This window comes from Neolamprologus brichardi, chromosome 11 (assembly GCF_056152115.1).
Source record: "Neolamprologus brichardi isolate AB-2024 chromosome 11, ASM5615211v1, whole genome shotgun sequence".
Taxonomy (NCBI): Eukaryota; Metazoa; Chordata; class Actinopteri; order Cichliformes; family Cichlidae; genus Neolamprologus; species Neolamprologus brichardi.
The window spans coordinates 25,454,204-25,478,692 of NC_142114.1; the positions used below are offsets into that span (position 1 = coordinate 25,454,204).

Below are 24,489 nucleotides of genomic sequence, written 5' to 3' on the forward strand. Positions count from 1 at the left end.
GAAGGTGATATAATTGTAAACACTGGGGTTTACCATTATGCATGAATTTCTTTTTGAAACTGTGAGCAGAGTCATGCTTCAGTACCGCTTGAATGGAAACATAGAGTTTAATGAGGTGAAAACAATTTAGCTCCCGAAAAGAGACAAATTTGCATCATTAAAAACCTTTTAACCCTCCAATTAACCTATTTCTATGAAACATAGCTGCTTTGACTTGTAGGACCTAAACTGTATGATTCTGACGCTGAGTGACTGCATTATTAACAGTGACTGAGAAATTCCATAAAATACACTTAAAAAAAAACAATGTTAAAACTATGTTAATATTCCTTTTTTGGATATGTTTGTACTGCTGACTAAAAGGTGATGATAACCTCAATTCCCCGAGGATCCCGAAAGCCCCAAACCCTCTGAGCATGTTTTGATTTTTGGATGATTTAATTCACAAATATTTGAACCACTTTGTCACAACTTCAGCAAATAACCCCATTTTTATTAGCTCATTATAAGGCTTTGTGCTTGTTGAGAATAGATTCCTTAATGTAGATCAGAGTTAAAGAGAATGTAGTTTGTGATTGCTTGCAACATTATAATATTGTGGTAATGGGTGTAAGGATACAAAATAGAAAATAGGCCTTGGATGGGAACAAAGAACTGAGGTGCAGGGCAGAAGGACAATCAACCCCCACCCCCAGGGCATGAAGCAAGAGTTACTGAGGCTGAGGAGCAGACAAAGGCAAACGGACACTACCTTAAAAGGAGGTGGGGGTCAGGGTGTCAGCACCCTTGGCCACTGTACTAGTGTTTTTCCATTGTGGGGGTGTTTACTGTAGGGGGGAGGAGACCAGAGGTTATAACTGTAACTGTTGTGTGGAGTTCTTTAGATCAGCCTTTAGCATAGGACTGCATAGGAATGCAGTGTGCTGATCTCCAGATGCATCTGTAAGAATCATGGGTAATAAAAGGATTGTGTAAAACATGGAAACATCTCAGAGTGATCTCTACCAGGACCAAAAGAATCGCAGAGACCGGCGTTGTCTCGACAATTTGGTGCCAGTGACCCGGATCTTGGTAGTTGATCTCCATTTGGACCTTGGCTGAAGCGGAATGGACACTGAGGGTATTGCCGGCAAAAAACAAGGTAAGCAGAACCTGTTTAATCGAATCTGCATATTGGAATTAAGCTAAATTTCACCCAAAAGTGTCCTGAACGCAGAAGTCCATAAATTTTGATAAGAGATGTGTGTAGAACAGAGCTGAATTCTACTAAAACGGTTTGAGGCCGAGGGAGTAGATTGGTTAAAATTCCTCCCTAAATTCTAATAAAACGGTTTGAGGCCGAGGGAGCAGATTGGTTAAATATTCCTCCCTAAATTCTACTTTGTTGTGAGTTTGTGTTTTAAGAAAACTTAGGTTTGCAAAGTGTGATTGTGCAGAGAGTAGCATGTGGCTGAATCTGAAGAACAAAAGGTGTGTGTGTGGGGGTGCTCCTTTGAGGACAAAGGAAAGTTGTGTAGGTGTGTGTTTAAACTACCTGATGACCAAAATGGAGGAGGTGTGTGTAAGTGCCCTGAGGGGCAAAATGGAGGTGAGGAGCAAAATGGAGGTGAGGAGCAAAATGGAGGTGTGCGTGTGTGTTCCTTTGTTCCTTTGAGGGACAAAAGGGGAGACAGAGCGGATTACAGGGGATTATTGACAAAACAATAATAGTAATAATATGGAGAATTTGATCAACAACTAGATGAGAGCAGTTGGGGAGAAAGGAAAAGAGAGGTTGGAGAAGTGGATTAAGAGGTTGATGTGTGGGTGTAAAACAATGGGGTAAAAAAAAAAAAAAAAAGGGGTAAAAATTAAAAAGAAAAAATGACAACAAAAAAAGTGTGGAATTGTGAGAGGGGAATTGTCTCCAATTGGGGGAGCGGGTGATACTGCAGGTCACCAGCTGCCCTTAGTGGACACAAAAGAAAAACAGAATAGGAGTGTGGTTGATGAAAAAAAGTAATAATAATATGAAGAGGGTTTTGTTTTTCTCAGTCAAGAACAACTAAAACTTACTTTCAGGGTTTTTAAGACAGGAGAGAGACACGGCTGGAATTAATTGGACATTACAACGAAAGGGGAGGTGAAACTAGAAACACTGAAAAGACCTTCAAAATAAAACAGGAAACACACCAACTGAACTCTAACACAGATGCAAATTTAACACAGACTGGGGAGACAGAACATAGGAATGTGGAACCGGAGGGCACCGAGGACACAAAACACTAGGGATAATTAGAAACAACCCAAAATAAACAAAACCACAGAATGTTAATAAACTTAAACATAAACATGGACTCCACAGACTCCGGACCAGTACAGTGAATGATCAAGTTGTCTCAGTGTGTCACTTGCAGGTGGGGAAATGGACCTGGATCAATTCTCCACGAGCAGCAGTTGGAAGAAAATTGTAGGTAAAGATCATTAGAAACACCCAGCCCGAGTTTTGGCTGAATTGTTTTGCAGCTTTCCTTCCTCATCCTGAAAAAGCAAGCTCCAAGGAAGCTAATCTCTTCTTGAAGACACGGAGTGCAGTTAACATTAACAGTGGACAGCAGTCCAAGAGACAACAGCAGAGTCTTGAGCATGGAGGGCCAGCAGCGCTATGGGCAAATGACATCAGAGAAAGAAAGAGAAGATCCATCATCACGACTGGATGGATGGAGAGATGCAGTTCCAGCAAGCTGCAACTTCACTGAGGGTGAAGGACTTTTGACGAGACTTTCTGAGTTTGACATTTGCCATGTTTGGAGCAAAATGGCAATGAAAGAGACAGTGGGAGAATACACAGGACAAAGCTGAAGCGAACTGACTGCCATTGGACTGCAAAGTGGGATTGGAGAACGGAGTGAGAGGAGCAAGTGAGGACAGAGGCTGCTGTTTTAGTTTGGGGAATCAAATTGGGTTAAGGAATCCAGGGAGACAAACGGCTGCCTTGAAGTGAAGAATTGAAAAAGTGTCCAGACCACCACAAAAGGGGGAGGAAGACAAGCACTGAGGCCTGCACGATTGGATCTGAAAGCGCTATACTAAATTTTTGCTTGAAAATCATCGCAAACTGAGCTTCTCCACATTACAATGGGCTCTGGAGAAAGTCACTTATTTGGGACGCAATCAGATAATGAGTCCCTGCCTAAAAGGATTTCGCGAGGTAATCCATTCTAAAATTCTTTTTTTGTTCTTTTTGAAATCTGCTATCAGCAATAAACACGGGGACTGACTGGACTGACAAAAACTTGACTGACTTGACACCAATATGCAATACTGCACCTCCACCCACAGAGCAAAAAGGGTGGATGTTTCTTTTTACAGGAGCAGAAAGATGACAGCAACAGGTTGCATGGGCTTTTGGGCCGTGCTGACTTAACCTTTTAATTGCCACTTTCTGTGTCTGTGAATTTAACAGCGGTGTGTTATTCATGACCTTGTATTGTTTACAGTGCAGAGGTCACTGTGAGAAAGTGTGCATACAAGATGCACTGGGCTAACATCTACACCACTTTTCCACAGCAGAGGGTTAATCATATGATTTAATCACATGATTTGCAACAGGAAACACCACTGGCCAATTTTTTAAACACAGGTTTACAGGCCTGGAGCAGAGCTACTCCATGGGAGAAGCCCTGGAATTTTTAAGAGAGAATGGGCAACTTTATTGTGCATCTCAAATTGTTTTGAATTGACACATGGCAAGGACCATGTGGCAAAAGGGGTTTGCTGGGGTAGTTTTAATTTTTAATTACAGGTTCAGTGACCAAACTGACGGAAGGAGATCACCCATAAGATGCAGACTGAGACCTGGAGAGAAGGCTTCAAGAGCGAGCAAGAGAGAGAGCACAGCTTGCTGCAGGAAGCACACTGTCGGAAGCCTGGTGGGTACGTCAGAAAGTGATCAAAAGAAAGTGGTTGGAGCCGAGGTGGACAGGACCAATCGAGTTGGTGGACAGGACATTGCATGCTGTTCGATCGAAGGGCAAAGGCGAAGCCGGGTACCACTGGAGACAGTTTGCAGTAGCTGAGGAGCCAGGAAGGTCGGTGAAGGAACAAGGAGCAACTTGAGCACCAAAAGGGGAATCGAGCCCTGACTCAGACGAGTCAGAGAACACCCAGACCTCAACCACAGGGGCAGAATAATCCCCTGGTCTGTGGCAAGGTCTCAGGGTAGTCTACCCCTGAGACTGAAGAAAGAAGAGACGGAAGAACGCAGAGACTCACCCCACGCTGGAAAACGAAGACTGAGGGAATAGATGTTGAAGGCGATCTACTTCACACCAACCTTCTCAAGCAGTTAAACAGAGCTTATCTCAGGAAGTGAGGAAAGCATTCACACCAGGTCTGGTCAGGTTTAGGAAACCAGTTATGCCCTAGGATGAAGGAGAGGTGTGATGTGATCTCTCATTGGAGAGATCAAAAGGGGGATTGTTGAGAATAGATTCCTTAATGTAGATCAGAGTTAAAGAGAATGTAGTTTGTGATTGCTTGCAACATTATAATATTGTGGTAATGGGTGTAAGGATACAAAATAGAAAATAGGCCTTGGATGGGAACAAAGAACTGAGGTGCAGGGCAGAAGGACAATCAACCCCCACCCCCAGGGCATGAAGCAAGAGTTACTGAGGCTGAGGAGCAGACAAAGGCAAACGGACACTACCTTAAAAGGAGGTGGGGGTCAGGGTGTCAGCACCCTTGGCCACTGTACTAGTGTTTTTCCATTGTGGGGGTGTTTACTGTAGGGGGGAGGAGACCAGAGGTTATAACTGTAACTGTTGTGTGGAGTTCTTTAGATCAGCCTTTAGCATAGGACTGCATAGGAATGCAGTGTGCTGATCTCCAGATGCATCTGTAAGAATCATGGGTAATAAAAGGATTGTGTAAAACATGGAAACATCTCAGAGTGATCTCTACCAGGACCAAAAGAATCGCAGAGACCGGCGTTGTCTCGACATGCTCTACATGTATTCCTACACTAAGTGGTTCTTAATTAAATTATAACAAAAGAGGCCCAACAGGAAATTTGTGCTCATGGACCCCCAACAGGTTAATCCGGCTGCAGTTACCACAGATTATTAATTTAAAGCTAAAACTGCAGTTTTCAAATTTCTTTTGTTATCATCTGGACCAACGAGTCTCTCACTGTGTACCAACATCAGAGAAAGCTGTGCTCTAAGACAGGTTAAAACAAACTCCTATTATGTAGTTCCTCTAAATTCCAATGCAGCAATGGGTTTAATGACCACCATGTTATATGTTATATGCAGCATACCTGCTTAGAGTAGAGATGGACCGATCCGATATTACGTATCAGTCTGATACTGACGTAAATTACTGGATCGGATATCGGAGAGAAATAAAAAAATGTAATCCGATCCATTAAATATCAAAAAAGCACCTCATAGAACTTGCAACATGGCATAACTCGGCTCATAACCGTAGCACGTTGGAGCAGTGTGGTCACGTGATAGAGCGGCTGTGTGTATTTGTAGCCTGCTAGCAAACCGGCAGTTCATCTCCGAGGAAGTTATCCCAGAGAGAAGTAAAGCAAGTGTGTAAGTTCATCACGTTAAGCTTAACAACCAATATATGGAGCAACTGCCTCTTCTCTCTCTCTCCCTCACCTTCCTGCTGCTACTTCAATCATGAAACTGATCAATGATCAGCTGATCGGCTTTTCTGTCGGGAGTCCGTCTCTCTTCTTTGTTTTTGGCTCACTTTGCACCAGAAAGAGGAAACCAGCAGCTGAACAACAGCAGCACGTTTAAGCTTGATAAGCTGTTGTTAGAATTTAGTTAATATTACTTTCTAGACCAGGATCCTTTTCTACGTAGCTGACAACTGGTAACTGTGCAGGGGCGGATCTAGCAAAGTTTAGCCAGGGGGGGCGATAGGGCATGAACAGGGAAAAGGGGGGCACAAAGACATACTTTTCTTTCTTATTCTCATTTAAAATGTCTAGCTTTTAATAAATAATTATCTGAATCTTACACCCAAAGTTTTAATCTGATGTAAAATGTATAGAAGTCCATTACTGTATATAGTAACTGTTAAGTCTAATATACCCTAGTAAGCTATACTACTTTTTCCTTTGGGAAGATACCATCTGTGCAGTCTGCAATTCTGTTGAATGTATTTAATTATTCTTGAAAAATAATTTATTTCTGTGTATTTTTTTTTCACACTGCATCAAATTAAAGTTGATTACATCGATTAAGCATCATGAGGTGGAGGGTGGGGGGTGGTTCACTATTTATTTATTTTTTGCTGGGAGTTTGAAACCCTATTAGTTAGGTTTAAGTTTATTAGATTGATCAGTTTTGCTGAACTATGAAATATTTTGGGTGCAGTGTATTTTTTACATACAGGTATAACAGAATAGCTTTAGTGTTGTTGTTTATTTAAACTTGAGTATGAACTTATACAAAATGCAGCAAGATATTAAAAAACAGTTTTATTGATTAAAAACAAACTATATCGGATTCATATCGGTATCGGCAGATATCCAAATTTATGATATCATATCGGACATAAAAAAGTGGTATCGTGCCATCTCTAGCTTAGAGATTTTTACATCTGACAATCAGAAAGCTTTTAAAGTAGTTAAATAACCTTGATGAGATGAACTGTGCTGATAAAGAAGCCAAATCAACATCCAAAAGGTGGAAACTATCTTTTTCACCTCATGCAGTAACTTTGCCTTAAATAAAGCCCCCGTTTATGACCTGGCTTGTGAAACAGCCTTAGCTATAAAAAAACATTGTGTGCATCCAGAAATAGAAGAAAAATGCTGATCCCAAATAAGCCGTGACATCAGAACTATTACTATGAAATATTAAACCATCAAGGGACTGAAACAGGGGTTGGGAACAGATCACCGAAAACATCACCAGCTTTTTGTATGTGACCTGGCCCTGTAAGCAAAGCAGCACAAAGTGAATGCTTATTTATGGGTATCTAACACCAATGTACTCTGCCTATCACCAGGAAGAGGCTTAAAATCAGATCATGGGAACTATAAAGTAAAAAAAAAATAAAAAAGTGAAAACCTGATCAACTAAAAACACAAATATTGGCAACGTAACAAGAAAAACTGAAGGAAATGCAACATCTGTTGTTAATTAACTACATACATATTCAATAATGATTCAGCTGGTCCTGTTTGCGCTTTCCAGAGAATTTAAGTTTCACAAACCAGTGACTTCACACGCGGAGCTTATTTGTCATTCCAGAACGAACAGAGTGGGCTCAAGGAGGCTGGCTAGTAAAACAAATCAAAACGAGGCATGATTGGCTGTATCCTTATCCTTTGGTCGATTACTTCATCCGAGGGTGGCTTGTTGAGTCATGCAGAAAGCTGCTTTGCTGCCGCTCCCTCTTTGGATTAAAAGAATAATTCACTAATGTCTCTGAATGGTGAGGAGCTGGGATTAGGGATTACAGGACTAGAGAATGGAAGGGATTTGGGGGTGCCCTGCAGGGGGGAGGTGATGATCTTGGGGAGACTCAGACAAGACAATGTCTCGACAGCTGTAAGAAAACTGTAACCTAAATTTGTAACAATGACAGTGACTGATCATCGAGAGCGATCGCTCCGATACTATTTGTTATAATTCAGCAGAACATCTGTGCTTACAATGACACTCACAGCTTGTTAACCTGCTGTAGGAAAGTCAGAATTTGTACAGTCAGCGACAACCTCCAGACAGTCAGTCAGATACAATCTTCTAGATAAAGATGGACATTTCCCTCCAACACAGATGGGCTTACCGGGAAACCTCCAGATCTATTCCAGCATATAAAAACCTTTGCAGCCATTATTGGATGCTATAAAATTACTGTTCCACTGACTGAAAAACAACTGATTTACCCTCTATGCAAACAGACACTATCCATGTCATGCAACAGCAACTAATTACCTACTGGACATCCATGAGATCATTCAGCCCTGACGAAACGCAGCAAAACACACTGTGCTTGTTATGTTTTCTCGCACCAATGACAGCTTTCTCTTTTTTTATACCAGGGTTTATATACACGTCATATATACATTTTTGACACACCGCCAAATGAGTGTTGCACTCAATTCAAGTTCAAGTTCAAGTTCAAAGTTTTATTCGCCACATGCAGTGGCAGGTTGCCCTGCAGTGGAATCAATTTCGGTGTAACATGCCATTTATACCGTAAATCATAATGAAACATTGCGCTTCATTTTCAGAATGAGTATGTGCCAGTTCTTTCCAGTAAACCAATCACAGAGAACCTCCCAACTGACCTCAAACATAGAAGTAATGTTCTCGACATGAATCTTACCGACTGACACGTTCAGCCCTCGGTTGGTAAATAGTGGAATTTTTTCCACTAACGTCTCCGCTACTATATCTCCTGCTAGTTTTGCTATAAGCCACTAATTGATCATGAAAGTGTTTTAATAGAAATTTACATTGGAAAACTTTCTTTTAGGCAGGTAGTAGTTTTATTCGGAGGAAAAAAGATAAATGAATAATGATAAATAAATAAAATGGCTCTTTAGTCTCTTTTGGCAGAGACACAAGTCATATCAGGCTGTGACTCAGACTAAATTTGTTACGGCGATGGTTTGATTTAGTACTCTAGTTTATTACATTTTCCTAGATCCAACTTTCTGCTCAAATGCAATAGTAATGGTTCCAGTCAAAAATACTTTTCCATGTTAAGACGATAAGATTTCCTAATTAACTGACTACTGTATCAGAGACCAAGGCCTAGTCAGCTCCAATAGAAAAGAAAACATTATGCACAATGAGTTTTTAATAAGCACAAGATATTAAAAAGGTCTTCTGCATGACATATTTATCTGAAGAGAGATCATATCTGCTTTATAAGAAAAGATCGTATCAGCCTGGAGTTTAATATTAATATTGAGTCTGACTGCAATATTCACCATTTATTATCTGCACTCATAAAAAGGACTGACATCACATTTATGTAACCTATTTTGGGCATGCACTAATTCAAGTCACTAAAGTTGAGTCACCAATGATCCCCACACAGTGAACAAATGCACTGTTGGTCCTGTAAGGAGCTTTGGCTAACAGCCTCCTCCAAAAAGCATATGTGAGGATATCTGCGAGGATCTTTGCTGACTGCTGTTAATCTCAGACGGTGAGGCTGTGGGCATTTTAATCTCTAAACGTTTTCCTGAACACTCGGTGTTATCTCCACTTACACAGCGAGAAGTTCGTTGAATCTCATTGCCACCAAAATTTTATGACTGTGACGAGATGTCTGACCAAAGCAAACACACGCCCTTAGATAGTCAGAAGCTGCAATCTAATAATGGTGTCGCTTTACAAGTGCAGAAAAAAAAAGACCTAAAAACCTGAAAAATCTGCTTCAGTGCTTCAAGAGGCAAAAGAAACATCTGGTTTCTGAATATTTTGGTAGAGAAAAAGATTAAAATATCTGAAAATTGTTATTGCCCAAATGACATGTTTAATTATTGAAAAATTACCACAAAATTACAAATAATGAGCCTTGAATATGATAAATAAATAAAAATAAAATAAAATATGAAAACTGTAGAGATAAACTGGCAAATTTATGATTTATAATTAAAAATATCACATCAGCACACATAAGTATAGGACCATAATTCACCCGACTATGTCACTTCAAGTTTAAAGCTGCAATATCATGAGATTGGGGCCTGTTGTATGTAAGTTCAGTGTGCGATCATATCATGCTTCTGGGATCGTGAAAACCTGCAGATACTCCCTCAGACTCACAATTATATTCACTGTATAGTAAACAAGATCACACAGTATGTTCAAAGACGCAACATACTGCACTAAAACAAACTAATCCAAATAAGCGCACGTGCGTAAGGCTCCTTCCAAGCGGTCCTGTCATCATTAGGCAGTAGGCTGTCACATCAGCTGCAAGGTATTTGACAGGTGGAAGCCTTCAGTTTATTCAAGGATTCTTTTCTGGCGCTGCAACATTGAGCTGCATCTTTGAAGCTGCGGTCATTCTGGGGCTAATCCCTCCAGCAGTCCCTCAATGTACTGCTGTTTAACACATCAACTGAGCAGCCAGGGGATAATATGCCAAAACCACAATCTCTCTATTGCTCCCTCACACACATTAAAGAAATGGGCTTCACAGTAACTACACAAAAACATTTTACATGCCTAATATTTGATGCTCACTAGAAAATTAGGATTTAAGATGCGTGCATAAACACACTGCCTTTCGTTTGCTTCCCATATCTCGTGCTCTTTGTCTACACGCACCTGATGGGAATAGACTCACCGCATGACAGCTTGTCCACATGAGCACAATATCTGAGACAGACAGACAGTATTCGACATAACATACTCCTCCGTTAGCTGCTGCAACAAACCTGATGAATACAAACCGTACAGGCTGAGAAGCAGACAGTAATGGCTACGGCACAACCGTAGATAATGACAGCAGGGTGATGGTGAGAGATGATGACAAGGGAAGAAGAGAAGTAACACAGTGACAGAGAGGGGGGGGGGGAGCTGAAAGAAAAACTAAGGGAGGGGGTGACAGCGTGAGGGATGGAGTGAGATGGTGAAAAAGCCAAAGTAAGAGTGACAAAGAGAGAGACAGAGGAGGATACTTTCATGGTCTATGAAATACTCTTGGAGTTTTACTCTCACTATGTCTGTCAGTAGCCAAGGTGAAAAAAGTACACTGCAAAGATCTCCTATCCACTCTGCACTGTCAGGTGTCAGTCACCTTAAATCTAACACTGTTTCTGCTGGATAATATTACAGTATGCTTCTGGTTCAACAGGCAGTGCTTAAAGACCATTGGTGTGTGCATGCTTGACAGCATTTGCAATTGGTACCATTCAACTTACACAAAAAAGTCTCCAAGAGGTTGAACTACTATGATCTGATCAGATCCAGAGTCTGTGACATGTTTTTGGGAGAATATGTACACTTTAGTTTCTAGTTCCACATTTAATATTCAGCTGTATTCAACTGTACTATCAGTGCTTTGCAGTATCATAGGTACACAGGTCTCCACAAACATGTTGAATTAGCAGGGTGATTTGTCGTAGGCTTTCACCGACAGTAATTGCAAGGAGTCGTGACAGGCATGACCGAGCCTTTAGGACAAACACCTCTAATGACTTGTCATTTTGTTACCATACGGGATGTAAAACAGCACTGACATAATTCTTTTGCGAGATATGAGTACGGAAACTGGATCTTAACATTGCTTCATTCTTGGCAGCTGTTTATGAGCCAGAAAAGCCTCATTCTGGATAAAAATGGAGGATGGGTGGAGCACAAAAATTACTGAAGCTGAGGCTGGCGTCGTGCCAGTTTCAAAATTTTGGAGCTTGTTATTTGATGGCTTTTAGTGAAATAGAATAGAATAGAATAGAATAGAATAGAATAGAATAGAATGGATCTTTTTCCGTCACTGTTAGAAGCACAATGAAACACAGTATAAGTCTGATTTGTAGGATTCAAAGAAAGAAATGAGTTCGGTTAGTTAACATTTTGTTATATATATTTTTCTTATATTCTCAGTTCTTTGCACAAAGTAGATTTTTAATCAGCTCTCCTCACAATCTTTGGGGGTAACTTTACACAGATCTCATGTAGCCAGTATGCCGACATCCACTAAGCGACTCTACAAGAGCCAAACCTCTAACTTAAAGCCTGTTCTCTACTCTGCACAGTGAACTTTTCACCAGCAGTTTGCATCTCTAAAGCTTGAAATCAACGTGGATGTGCACTCGCTTTACTGACAGCTGATGCACTTTACTGACTGACTCTGCATTATTCAGTATAAGCATTTTTTTTCTTACATCTTTACATATGCAATGTTGTGCAACCCGCCTACAGTAATTAAAAAATGAGTAAGCCACAAAGTTTCTTATACTGTATCACCAATGAAAAAACACTCCAAAGAAGAGTAGAGCTGCTGCTTTAAAACTGTAGTTGCTTTAAAACTACTTGAAGACCTGTTCCTCTACACATGAAAGATAACTTTGAGCCCACATTCCAACTGCTAGACGCTGAGTACAGAAGGCTCATCTACAAGTTAGCACACTCAAACTTGTTTATGCACAATAACTTCTGCAGACAGAACTCATGCGGTCTGCTGTTTGAGACCACAGTGGTGTCAATGTGCCAGAATCCTCACTGTGCATCTGTGGACCGGGCTCCAGTTAAGTGCAATTGTCTTCCTTTCAATGGCTCATTAGCTTAATTGGATTAACGAGGAGGAACCATTTGACAGACAGCTGGTTAAGGAGCTGCGTCTGTGACAGCTCAAGAAAGTAAGTTCTGCATCACATCGGTACACGGCATGTTTATCCCACAGTTTTTCTAATGGGCTGCAGGTAATGTAGAAAACTCACAATTTATACAGAATAAATATTTGCTATTCAGTGGTGGTATAAGTCACCTGAAGTACTTTAGCATTTTTAATGTGCACAATATCCACAACAGGAAATTAATAAATGGTATAATTAGGCTATGATTTATTGCCTTGTCTAAGACTCATACATAAGCGTTTCATTGTTTATGTTTATGCCTTCAGAACATAAGAGGAAACTTAAGAACAAAAGGATCAAAGTTTATGTAAATGCTGTTTACCTGTGGGCTCCGATAACCCAGTCTGTGTACGTGTCATTGAAAACAAATGATGTTGAGTCAGATCTCATTATGATTCGCCGATGATAGAAGCTCAACCTCCAACAAAACTAAAAACTAAAAACAGAATTTCCATAACACATCAAAGCTCTCGGCTGGCCTGGGAACGCCTTGGTGTTCCCCCGGATAAGCTGGAGGAGGTGGCTGGGGAGAGGGAGGTCTGGGCCTCTTTGCTTAGGCTGCTGCCCCCGCGACCCAGCCTCGGATAAAGCAGATGAAGATGGATGGATGGACATCAAAGCAGCCACGAACAGTCTCATCACACAGTCAGTTTAGTGGATGTTCTATTGCTTTTAATCATATCACTAGTGACATCTTCAGTTCTTTTATTGCACATTCAAAACTCACCATTTGTTGCTTGGACCTTTTGATGGTGTGGCTTTGCACCCTGTATTTTCTAGGATTAATAAATGTTCAACCTCAGCTTTCACACCAAGAATAAATGGAAAGTTCTCAAAGTACACAGAAGAAATAAATTCACCCACAAATCAGCCGAGCAGGGTACATCATAGAGATCGTCAGAGGTTTAGAGCAGATACTAAAATGGACAAAAGGTCTGTTTTACAGTATCATTTCATCAGTGAATCACACCTCTAAAATTTGGTTGACATTTGAACTTTGGTATTAAGCTGAAAATTGTCTCATCCTATTTTTAAATCAAAAGTGAGATTCGTGAGTTCATGAGTTGATAACATGGGGATATTTTTTATTTTTTTGCATTTTAGCAGAGACTGTTTTGGAAATTAGTTTTCAAAAGTCCAACCTTTTGCCCCTGCTCAAAATAGTTTACTCTATAATACAGTAGGGTTTGCATTAAAAAGAAGAACTTAACCGAACGGCCTTATACCCGAGTAATGCCACAAAACTGGTTAACCTAAGCTGCAAGGTTCAGTCAGAGAGCGTCAGTACAGGATTTTGGACTCTGTCAGGGTCTGAGACACACCAGTTGAGGCCCAAATGAGAAACCACCAAAATAAAAGAGCCTTTGTTTGTTTCCCTCCCACTTCAAATGAGACAATTAAACAGCATTACGCAAGACGACGCCTCACGCCGCATGTCTGTGAATCTGTTTATGATTGTGAATTTGAGTGTGTATGTGTCTGTGCTGTCTCTCTGCCAGCACAGCCCACTGGTAATTGGGGTGGCTTCCAGCTCCTCCAGTGAAGGGTGTGGATGGTCATAATGAGAAGAGAGAGTTCGGCTTTAGTGTGTGTGTGCGCGCATCAGACTGATTGTTAGGGGGTGATGGCACCTCAAGGGCAAGTGCTGTTAGCCTGTGCTGGCGAGCTGCCGACCCTCAGGCTTCGCCCTTTGTTTAACCCAGATCAGTTTGGAGAGAGGAAGCCACTAAACCACCCACAGACCTAGGGGACTCCGACTGGCCTTGACAGACTGTAAAGAAGAAGTTGATTGATAGTGACAGTTAGGGCCTGCCAGTCACTTTGGTGACCCAGACTCGACTTTCAAGGTGAAAGGTTGGACAGTGGACAGATGACATAGAAAGGCTTGTAAGCGTCCGTTTAAACACTGTGGTGCTAAACTGCCCATGATGCTGTTTTCGTGTGTCTACGTTACAGTGTTAGCTTAAAATTTGAAAGCATGTAACAGATTATCTGTAATCACTTGCTCTGCCAAGAAAAAAGAAAAGGAAAATTGGAGGCAGTGTTAATTTATTCGTCAGTCATAAAGTGCTGTGGAGTTGGGTTGGATGTGGGGGGCAGATAAAAAATATCTACGAGGGGAGGATCCTTGCAAAAAGCGCACAAAGTAGTATTTGTGTGAACTAAATAATGCAAATTGTATTGAAAAAGGGAAATCCTGAAAAGATCAGCATCTCTTTAAAATGCACTAAAGGTGAATAATTACATGGTGCTAGTGGGAAGAGCACTGTTTCTCAAATGAGGGTATTAGTACTCCATATTCTGAGTCTTGGACTCTGTTACGTAGCTATGAGTGACTAATAGTTGAGTGACTAAAAAGTGAATATCTATTTAATTTTTACTGGATCTTCAAGCAGTCCTTTGGATCATCTATTGTCTGTTTATTAGGGGTGCAACGATACACAAAATTCACGGTTCGGTTCAATACTTTGGTGTCACGGTTCGATTTCATTTTTTCGATACAAAAAAATGTTCATGCTTTTTTAATTTGTCATTTATTAAAATTATAAATATATATTTTAACTCAAACGTACAGTTTTTTAATTTAATGTTGCTGAAACAACAAAGGGATAAAATAATAAATCTATCTGATTGGGGAATCACTCATCTTTGGAAAAGAGAGTTTATTACAGAGAAATGGCTCTTTCCAAAATAAAAGCTATACTATACGCTTCTTCTGGGCTATATTCTCAGCAGCATATTAAACATATCAAGTCCCCATAAGGAGAATCATGTGCTAACGGCTGTCTAAATGACTCGGGTAAAGTTTGTAGCATGCTGCTTGTTGTTTTTGTCTGCTTCCACTTGTCTTTGCACTAGGATGATGTCGGCATAAATGTGCAGTCATATTCATTTTGTTCCCTCTAGTGCTGTCAGCGTTAATCTGAAATGACGTTAACGCCACAACACGGCAAATCTCTGCGGATCGCCCCATGGGTGGGGCTGGATGTCAACAGTTAATGAGCAAACTGCACTAACACAGTAGTTCCCACCAATGTAATTGAGCATTGCGTGGCACATCCAACATACTGTTTTACTTTAGTCCATGACGCGCTTACCTTCAGGGTCATACGTCACATGAAAACCAAAATAGTTCCAAAGGCCAGATCTGAATGAGGGTGGGGGAGGTTCAATTTGCCATGTTGCAAGAGCTTGTCGCTACCCGATCCGTACCGGAAACCCGATCGGTACCCCGCATGCACGATAGGTGTCTACTTCCGATCGTAGCGTTTTACAATAGTTATGGGTCAGAGTATCGGTTAAGATGTTAAGAATAATAAGTATATCTTAAAATTTTTGCAATAATGAAGCATTTCAGTACAATGTAGACAAAAACGAAAAATAAAAAGATGGTTACGGATCGGGACTCCCCGATCCTTACTGCGCATGTGCAAAGTCGGACCGTACAAATCGGGTCTACCCGATCCGTACCGCGCATGTGCAGATGTTTTCTTCTTCTTCTGTACGTTTAATGGCAGTTTACTCCCCAGTGTATGAGGATACTGCCACCTGCTGACCGAGCGAATGAACCCTATTGTAAACTGAATTGGCGTCACTACAAAGGCGTGTTAAATTTTTATTTAGTGATAGTCGAGTGTGTTTATGCTTGTCTGTGAGGAGAGGATTGACTGGAATAGTGATGATGATGTCCGCTATCACTGTCAATTGTCAGTAAACACTTAATCTGGCTGATGAATCTTCACGTGACACATTGCTAAATCAATATTATTAAGTCTGTAATAAGGCGGCATTCTTCTTATTTTACGGCGCTGTTGTTCAATCGGGGAACGCTCTCTGTTGAGGAGAAAAGCATGAATTTGTTTGTATATGGATTATCCATTGTTTAAATGTCCCGGGCAGTCGAAAAGGAGGCAGAGCTGTTGAGAAATGCTAGGAGCTAACTGGGCGCTAACCGTATCATTCAAATATATTGAATGTCGCAATGTTGGCAAAGAGAGGAAGTGACGTAAGATTTGCGCATGCGGGGTACCGATCGGGTTTCCGGTACGGATCGGGTAGTGACAGTCTCGCTAGCTTGCGCTGCGCTCAGTGGATCTGCACTCGACAGTCTAGGCGGAGTAGTCAAACGCAGATCCACTGAGCGCTCAACACAGACAGCATCGTCATAAGAAAAGTTGATAAAATAAATAAAACATTTTGTATTGTTCATACATATGCGTACCGAACCGAAAGCACTGTATCGAACGGTTCAATATCAATATGAGTATCGTTGCACCCCTACTGTTTATGGCCCTTTACTTGACTTCCGCAGATAGAACTCATTGCATTAAAAAAGACAATCCTGTAACCTACTAAATCACACAATTTTTTTACTTTGATTGAAACTTCTCACATTTATCTGTAAATATTTTAGCCAAAATCTAATCCAAAGGTGAACAACACAAACATCTACAGAAACAAAGATTGCAAAGTAGCATGACATAACAGGCTGTCATGTTCCTGTTAAAAGGGAATTTTTTTCCCCTCTACATATAATATTTTGTGATGGGTTTGACATACCAAAAGCATTTGAAAACCAATAGACTGAAAAATAACACAACAACTGACATGAGTTTCTAGTTTTACTAGGACAGTTCACATTTTTTGCTTTCTTGACAAAAAATGCTTTCACTTTGAATACACCTTTATCTAGGTGCAATATTTGCCATTCATTTTTCATAGTTTATTGGATTAGTCATTATGGATTTAAAACCCCAACTGCAAATAGTATCTTTGCCTTAAATAAAGATTCATTAAAAACAAAGCAATCGAACACCAATTTGATCATGTAGTCATGATGAAACCCGAATCTATCCCCAAAATGGTTTTCCCAAGTTGGACTTGGACTTTGGTGTTTTTCTAGTAGTGACTGGATGTTATTCACAGGAAGGAGATGATTCTGTGAAGGCGCTGGCACAGAAGTGACCACAGAAGAGACCAGTGAAGCCCAGTGAATGGTGATGAAACAGAGTGACTGAGAGCCTCTTTAACTCATTCTCATTGATCCCAGCTTCAAATACCTGAACCACATGAGAGCCACAGACACATTCCTCATCTCTTATCCCATTCCCACACTCGTTCTAACGAATGGGACACAAGGCCTCTTTATCTTTACTCGTGCTGCTCATTAATATCGACATACAGCAGCGTTCTGCACTCTGCAACTGTTTTTCCTCACGCTCTCTTATTTTTCACTCATCCATTTCCTTTCCTATTCTCTCTGACCTGCCATCTCCTTACATGCTCCTAACCTCCCCACATCTTACATCATAAATATTACTCATCATGTCATCCCTTCCTCCTTCACTTTCCCTTTCATTCGTGCAATTCTTCCTCTCTATCACCATCTCTTAATTTTCTCTCTCTTTTCACACTCTGATTTCTCTTTTCTAGTCTGACGCTGCCTTTTTCCCTTCCGTCGTATAAATCCTTTCATTTCTGATTCTACAGGTGGTGGGATGGAGGAAGGATGTGTTGCCATGGATACACTCTCAGCCTCTCTAGGGTTGATGTAGTGCTCCAAACCCAACAAGAACGGCATACATACACATAAAACATACACTAACACACTCATGGACAAACACACACACATGCACACTAAATAATACAACATTTGTCTGTGAAGGTTGATCTCAGAGGTTTGTGCACATTTGCTCACACATGAGCTTTTCCTCCTCCTCTTTTCATGTCAGTGACAGTTGCGATTTGGTACAGGTCCATGCACACTGCACATGTGCATATACACATCGAAAGTTACACAGTTTGTTTTCCTCCTCTGCTGCAACAAATATGGGTTTATGAGAGCGCAACAGCACACTCAACACCCTCATCTGAAATTTGAATGCCAAATTTTTTGGTATTAATTTATAAAGGGTGAGCAGGAATTTAGTACAACAAGGATATCTGCTGCATCATTTTAGACAGTTGCATTTAGGTGCCTTGAGCAATGAGTGGATGATTTCAGTCTGCTAGTAATTTGTTACCATTGTACAAGAAGTAGCTGGATGTTGTATGTGGACCTTGTTTCTGTCACTAGTATTGAAAAATGGTCAAACACTCGAAGCAACGTGCCCTCCGCTTCCCATGGAGACTACAAAAAATGTCATTATAAAGACTGCAGCCAAATCAACTTTAGCTCCCACTACAACCAGCTCACTCCGACTGTCTCACTCACCCACACTCAACAAGTTTCTTATAATTTGGGGTCAAGTATTAAGTTTTGGATCTCATAGTTTAAAAGGGAGAGAGAGAAAGACCAGAATGCTCCTCTAAAAGGACAATTTTTTTCAACGCTTGTAGAAATTTCAGGTCAAATAGCATTGTGTTCAACATATAGCATCGTGTGAATTAAGCAAAGATCACACAAAATCAATGGTACTGACAAAAGAGACAAAAAAAATGATTCAAACTGTTCTGACATTTACTAACTCAAAGTCAACTTACTCAGCTTGTAGCTGCCATTAGAATGACACAAACAGGAATTTTCTTATCTTATGTCCTTTGTCTCTACCTTTCAAAGTCCTTACATATATTTCAAAACCTTAAGTGTTTTTTTTTTAAGTGTTTTGTTTAAATGACAATGATCTGGTTAAGTTTGTTTATGTGTAAATAAAATGTGTCTTGATGGAAAGTCATCAAAGGTATGACGTCTGTGAAGGTAGAGTCACTCAGGTCATTGTAGTCTAAGGAGCTTGAAAAGAAAAGCGTCTGGACTTCCTTAAGTTGCTTGAAGACGTTTCACGTCTCATCTGAGAAGCTTCTTCAGTTCTAAGGTCAAATGGTGGAGAGTCCCAGACTTAAGCCCTGTAGGAGTGTCCCCCCAAGAGGGTCAAGGACCCCATACTGATCCTCTACCTAATCACACGAGCCAAGGTGTGAAAACGGGTGTAGCTCGCATTCAGCCAAGGTTTTGGGTCAACTCATTGTGAAACCTGGCCCCAACCTATCATGTGATTTCCTAAGGTCAACAGGCCCAGGATGTGAGTGGGCGTTAAGGTGTCTGGGCAGGGATCTCAAAACTGGGTTATAGATGGCAGACAGTAGGTGTCGTAAGCCACCGCCTCTGTTCAAAGATGGTCGTTCACAGAGGACATAGATGGTATGACTTTTGTTTTTTTTAATTAATGGGATAACAATAAACATCTTTCAATGGTCCAAACACGTAGCCAATCACAGCAAGAACTCCATGCAAATGCTAGATAGTCTGTTTTGGAAAGCTTGGGAAATATTTAAATATATAACTTTAGGAGTTAAATTGGGTCTGGGTTCACCAGCTTGCAGAAGACGATGAATAAACATGAAAAAACTGATGTTTTGACCCATCCATCCACCCCATCCTACTCCCCTCATAGTTATTACAAAAGGCAAACCTGTTTATTTTGCATGAACCAGAATGCTGCTGCATGCATGAATGAATCAGTCAGATGTACACAGATCAGCATTTACTGTTAGTAGGACCTATATTTATGTGGACATTGTAATATAAGACTCTGGTGCTGCAGATCCTGTGCTCATTAGTGTCAGAAATATTGGATTTAAAATGTTTTTGTCATGTTACCGTGACAATTTCCCAAAGCCTGAAATCAGTTTTATTAAGACTAACTCTGATTAAACAATTTATTTAATGTCCAATCACTTAATGTGCTTGATTGGTAATAAAGACTAATTGCCTGCCTGCCTTGTGTGATGCTAGAGTTTACTGTCATGCAAATTTGACCGTAAACTTTGAAGCAAACATCACACAATAGGGAAAAAAACACTATGTAAACTAAATACACCCAGCTGCATAATTATGTCTTTTCCTTCCTGGTTGTTAGCCACGACAGGTGTGTGTGCGTCTGTGTATACGCTCACAGTGGTGTGTGATGGGCAGACTGAATGTTAATATGACAGCCTGCAGTTGAGGCGGGAATGCGCACAGCCACCCAAGGAGAGGAGAGATGGTGCACGAGCGTGAACTCAGTGACTCGCATCACCAAGGACACGCTCTCAGACAGGCAGTCTAGCACCTACATAACACATTAAAAACAAACACTATTTAAGAGAGATAGACAGTAGAAAGCTGCTACTCTGTGGTACTGGTAACACAAAGAGACAGGTGCAAGCCTACACACAAGCGAATCTTTCATACATTTTTCACCTTTTGCCTCACACACTACCTGCATAAAGACAGAAACATGTAAATTAATGTTCAAGGGTATGCAGAGTTTGAGTGCGCCAACTCAGCACTGCAAAGGAAAAAAAAAAGGGCACATCCTGTATCATTTTGTCTTTGAGGGGGGGGAAAGGACAGAGGCACCCAGTGACTGTCAAACTGCTCATGAAACTTTGTCAAGGACTCTCTTTAGTCAAAAAAGAAAAGGAAAGGAAAAAAACGGCGGAGGATCGCTGCCGAGGACGGTCACTGACAACAATCACACCTGTGAGTCAGAGCTGCAGCAAAAACACCTGGGCACAAGGATGATGACATAAAAGGGAAGAAAATGAAAAAAGAGGGACACAGGTGAGTTTTAGCAGTTTTTATCTGTTGCAAGATTACCAGTTTCACCATATCAAAGGCAGACTGTTCTCACTCCAGCATCAGTTTAATTCTTCTCATTATTCTGTGGCAATTTTTAAAGCTTCAATGCTATGTAAGAATATATTTCCCATGTTCCTCTTTGTAAACCCAACCTATGTTGGGTACTTCGAACAGTGCAGTGTTTTAGCTATGAATGCAGGTGACTATTGGGTTAATTTATATTACATACTGTACTTGTCCTGATACAAATAAACATTACACTGCAAAAAACAGACGTCAATGAACACCACCAGCCTGGAAGAAGAAATGTCAGATGTGGGCTGTAATTCACAGGTTGTGGAACAGGGAACGGCGAGTGTAGGTGGACTCTGTTAATTCTGCTGCACTTGTGGACTCACTTTCTGAGCTCTTGTTTGAAACAATAATATGAGCGACACTAAGGAGCAGCTGTTCCAAGTGCAGAGGTGGGTGGTTTATTTAAATGCGACAGCACTGAGACTGGGCGTCTTAATAAGTGTGGCAAAAATAACTCCGCTGTCACTTTGGTGATTTTGTCTACAAGAACAAATTAAGTCATCGCACCAAATGTGTGGAACTGATGCCGTAAATTTGCACGTTCAATCACACTCCAACCAGCGAAACCATTTAAACTACCATCAGTGAATAAATGTGATTACATTCAGCAGGAGTTCTGGTATCGCACTCTGCATTTATCTTCATGTTAAAGAGTTTTTCTTGCAGTACTGCTGTTGTTTAATTTTTTAAAAGCCACAACTTTTCTCAAATAAACACAAGAACCTTTAGAAATATGGGACTGACTGCCTTTCCAGAGATACCCAACAGTTTCTGAATCAATTTATAATTTCTTTACTATGCATAATGAAAACACCCAGTGGAAGTTCACATAAAATAACTCAACATACTTTGCGTTCTATTTTCATAGCTTGCTGCTCCATTTGGCTCAGTGTCTGCTTTTAAGGACATTATTCACTTGTGACCTCAATAAGCAAAATCTGACATTTAGTTTTCTTAACTTAACAAATTATGCTTGTGTCGTGATGTTGCCTGGAACATACAACACACATTTTAGACTTTCTGTCCTTTTTCACTGGGCATTGCTACTTTTCGACAAATCACACACGCACACACACACTTTTGTGTAGAGGACAGTCACAGCAATGCCAATAAAGCCCGGACAGCAGCTGGTCGGGTCAAGCCCGTGGCCGCCTGCGTATGCTAGCAGTGATCTGTGGGCAGATCCAGGTGTGAGGATATTTCAGGTAAGATTAGGATCATATAGGTTCCTAACAAACAGATTTATCTGGGATGAAGCACATAATAGCCATCACCGATCCACATTTGGAGCACAAACATAAATCTTTTTTATAGTGGTTCAGCTTCAACACTGCTAACAAAGAATAACTGCTATTGTAATAACTTGTTTGTCAAATTTGTTTTGTAATACTATTCATAAAAAAATAATAATACTAACAATAAATTTTATGCAATGACATGATAATGCTTTATACATAAGTCATCACGTGTATAACTGTATTTATATAACGCTTCCTATACTTGTGATGCAACTTTGCATTATTTCCACACACCACCAAACAGTAAGTAAGAAAGAAAAAACGCTAAAAGTAGCAAACAGTACCTTTAAAATACTGCAAAAGTGCACAACTTCAAAAGTTAACATAAACGTTTCATAACATCCTGCTTGACTTATATCGTAAACTGTGAGCAGATTCACTTTGTGCTGAATACTACTTTAATCAAATATCCATCTGTGCCCTCATGTCAGCCACTGAAATTCAGATCTGTGGAATATCATCACTGTTGGTCACTGGCAGAGATGGGCAGTAACGCGTTACTGTAATCCAATTACTTTTTTCAAGTAACGAGTGAAGTAAGGGATTACTATTGCAAAAACGGTAATTAGATTACCGATACTTTACCGTAGGAACGCTGCGTTACTGCGTTACTAAAACCGTGATTTTTTTGCGAGAATGTCTCATGACAGTGACGTAAGCAAGTGCTACGTTCGTGACAACAGCTGTGTGCAGATCAACAATGGATAATATATCGAGTGCGGGAGAGAGTATGAGCGTGCAGCGTTTAAAGCGTGGATGTACTGACCTTACTGTAAGTTTGATTCCATAAAAAGTGACAAAAACATTAGTGTCCGTTGTGCGTGGGAAGAAAACTTCTTTTTACAGCGAAAAAAAACCCTAAACTTCCAAGCAAGCACCGAGTAGCTACGACGGAATGGGAAATTCACAGAGAAACTCGCGGATTCTTCCACTGACCGCTGCACACCTGCACCAGGGTAAACCTCCGCCTACTCTACTCCTGCTTTACAGGTGAAAATAGAGCCAAAGGACCGCTAGTCTTTGCCTTTATTTATTTTCTGCTGTGTTTTACTTGCATCTATTTGAAAGAGTGAGTGTAAACACAAAAAACTATTTTATTTTATGTTCTGGAATGTGCAGAAAAAGGTTTAAATATTAAACAAATTTCTTCCAGTCAGAGAATGTTGCATATAATTAAATTTTTGCTTGATGTATAAAGTTAAAAGATTAAAACTAATAAAACAAGTTTTAAAAAGGGACTTTTCCATTTGATTACATTTTTTATGATAGATTATGCAGAAAAAGTAGAATTGGGCTTACAGATCTATTGCTTTATCACCTATTCAGGTTGTAAATCGTGTTTTTAAAAAGTAACTAAGTAATTAATTACCTTTGAAAATAAGTAATCAGTAAAGTAACGGGATTACTTTTTGGGTAAGTAATCAGTAATTTGTTACTGATTACTTTTTTCAAGTAACTTGACCAACACTGGTCACTGGGATATGTATGCTTCATAACAACAGGGGATGTTGCTTTGATATCAGCTAGCCTTAAATCAACTGACAGGAGCAGATCGGTGTAATACTTTCAGCAGGGCTGACTCTGTGTTATAGTTGGCCCCGAAATCCAACTGAAACTTTTCAAACATTTGGTTATGTTGCAAATATGTAAGAAACTGATTTAAAATTATTTTTCCAAGACTTTGAAGAGGAAGAAAAGTTAAGACATAGCTTGGTAGCTGTTGGGTAAGATGGGGTCTAGCTGTTTGTTCTTCACTTCAGCAGGGGTTGAACAACTGCCTGTTTGAAGAGAAATGGTAGACCTAGAAGTGCTGATGAAGTTTATTTTTTAAGATTTCAAATGAGACTTAAATCTTGTCCTGTTTCCATTTTCTTTCTGATCTTCTGCTTTCCCTCCTAAGAGCTCTAGTGGCGTCACTGATCCAGGGTGACTGTTTAGGCCTGGGATTCTTCGGTTTATATGGAGTATCATTCTCCATAACTGAGGAGCAAGTGGTGTTTAATAAATTAGTAAGGTCCTCAGTGCTGGGATAGGGCAGGGGAGCCTGTACAGTCCAAATATCTGAGGCGGCTTTGAAGGCCCCACAAAAACTGTTAGCAATGGAGGAATTAATATAATGTGACTGGCGGAAAGGGAGATGTGGTTTTTGTAGGGGAGAGAGGGAGATGCACATCAAAAATGGCAGAGCTGGTCTGATAAACAAGCATCAGTTATGTTTGGAT

General features: G+C 40.4%; 1 protein-coding gene across 8 annotated transcripts in view; it reads right to left on the reverse strand.

Annotated features, from left to right (window-relative positions):
* cspg5a (chondroitin sulfate proteoglycan 5a) overlaps nt 1–24,489 on the reverse strand; it is a 69,742-nt gene that overhangs the window by 40,580 nt on the left and 4,673 nt on the right. The window lies entirely within an intron of this gene.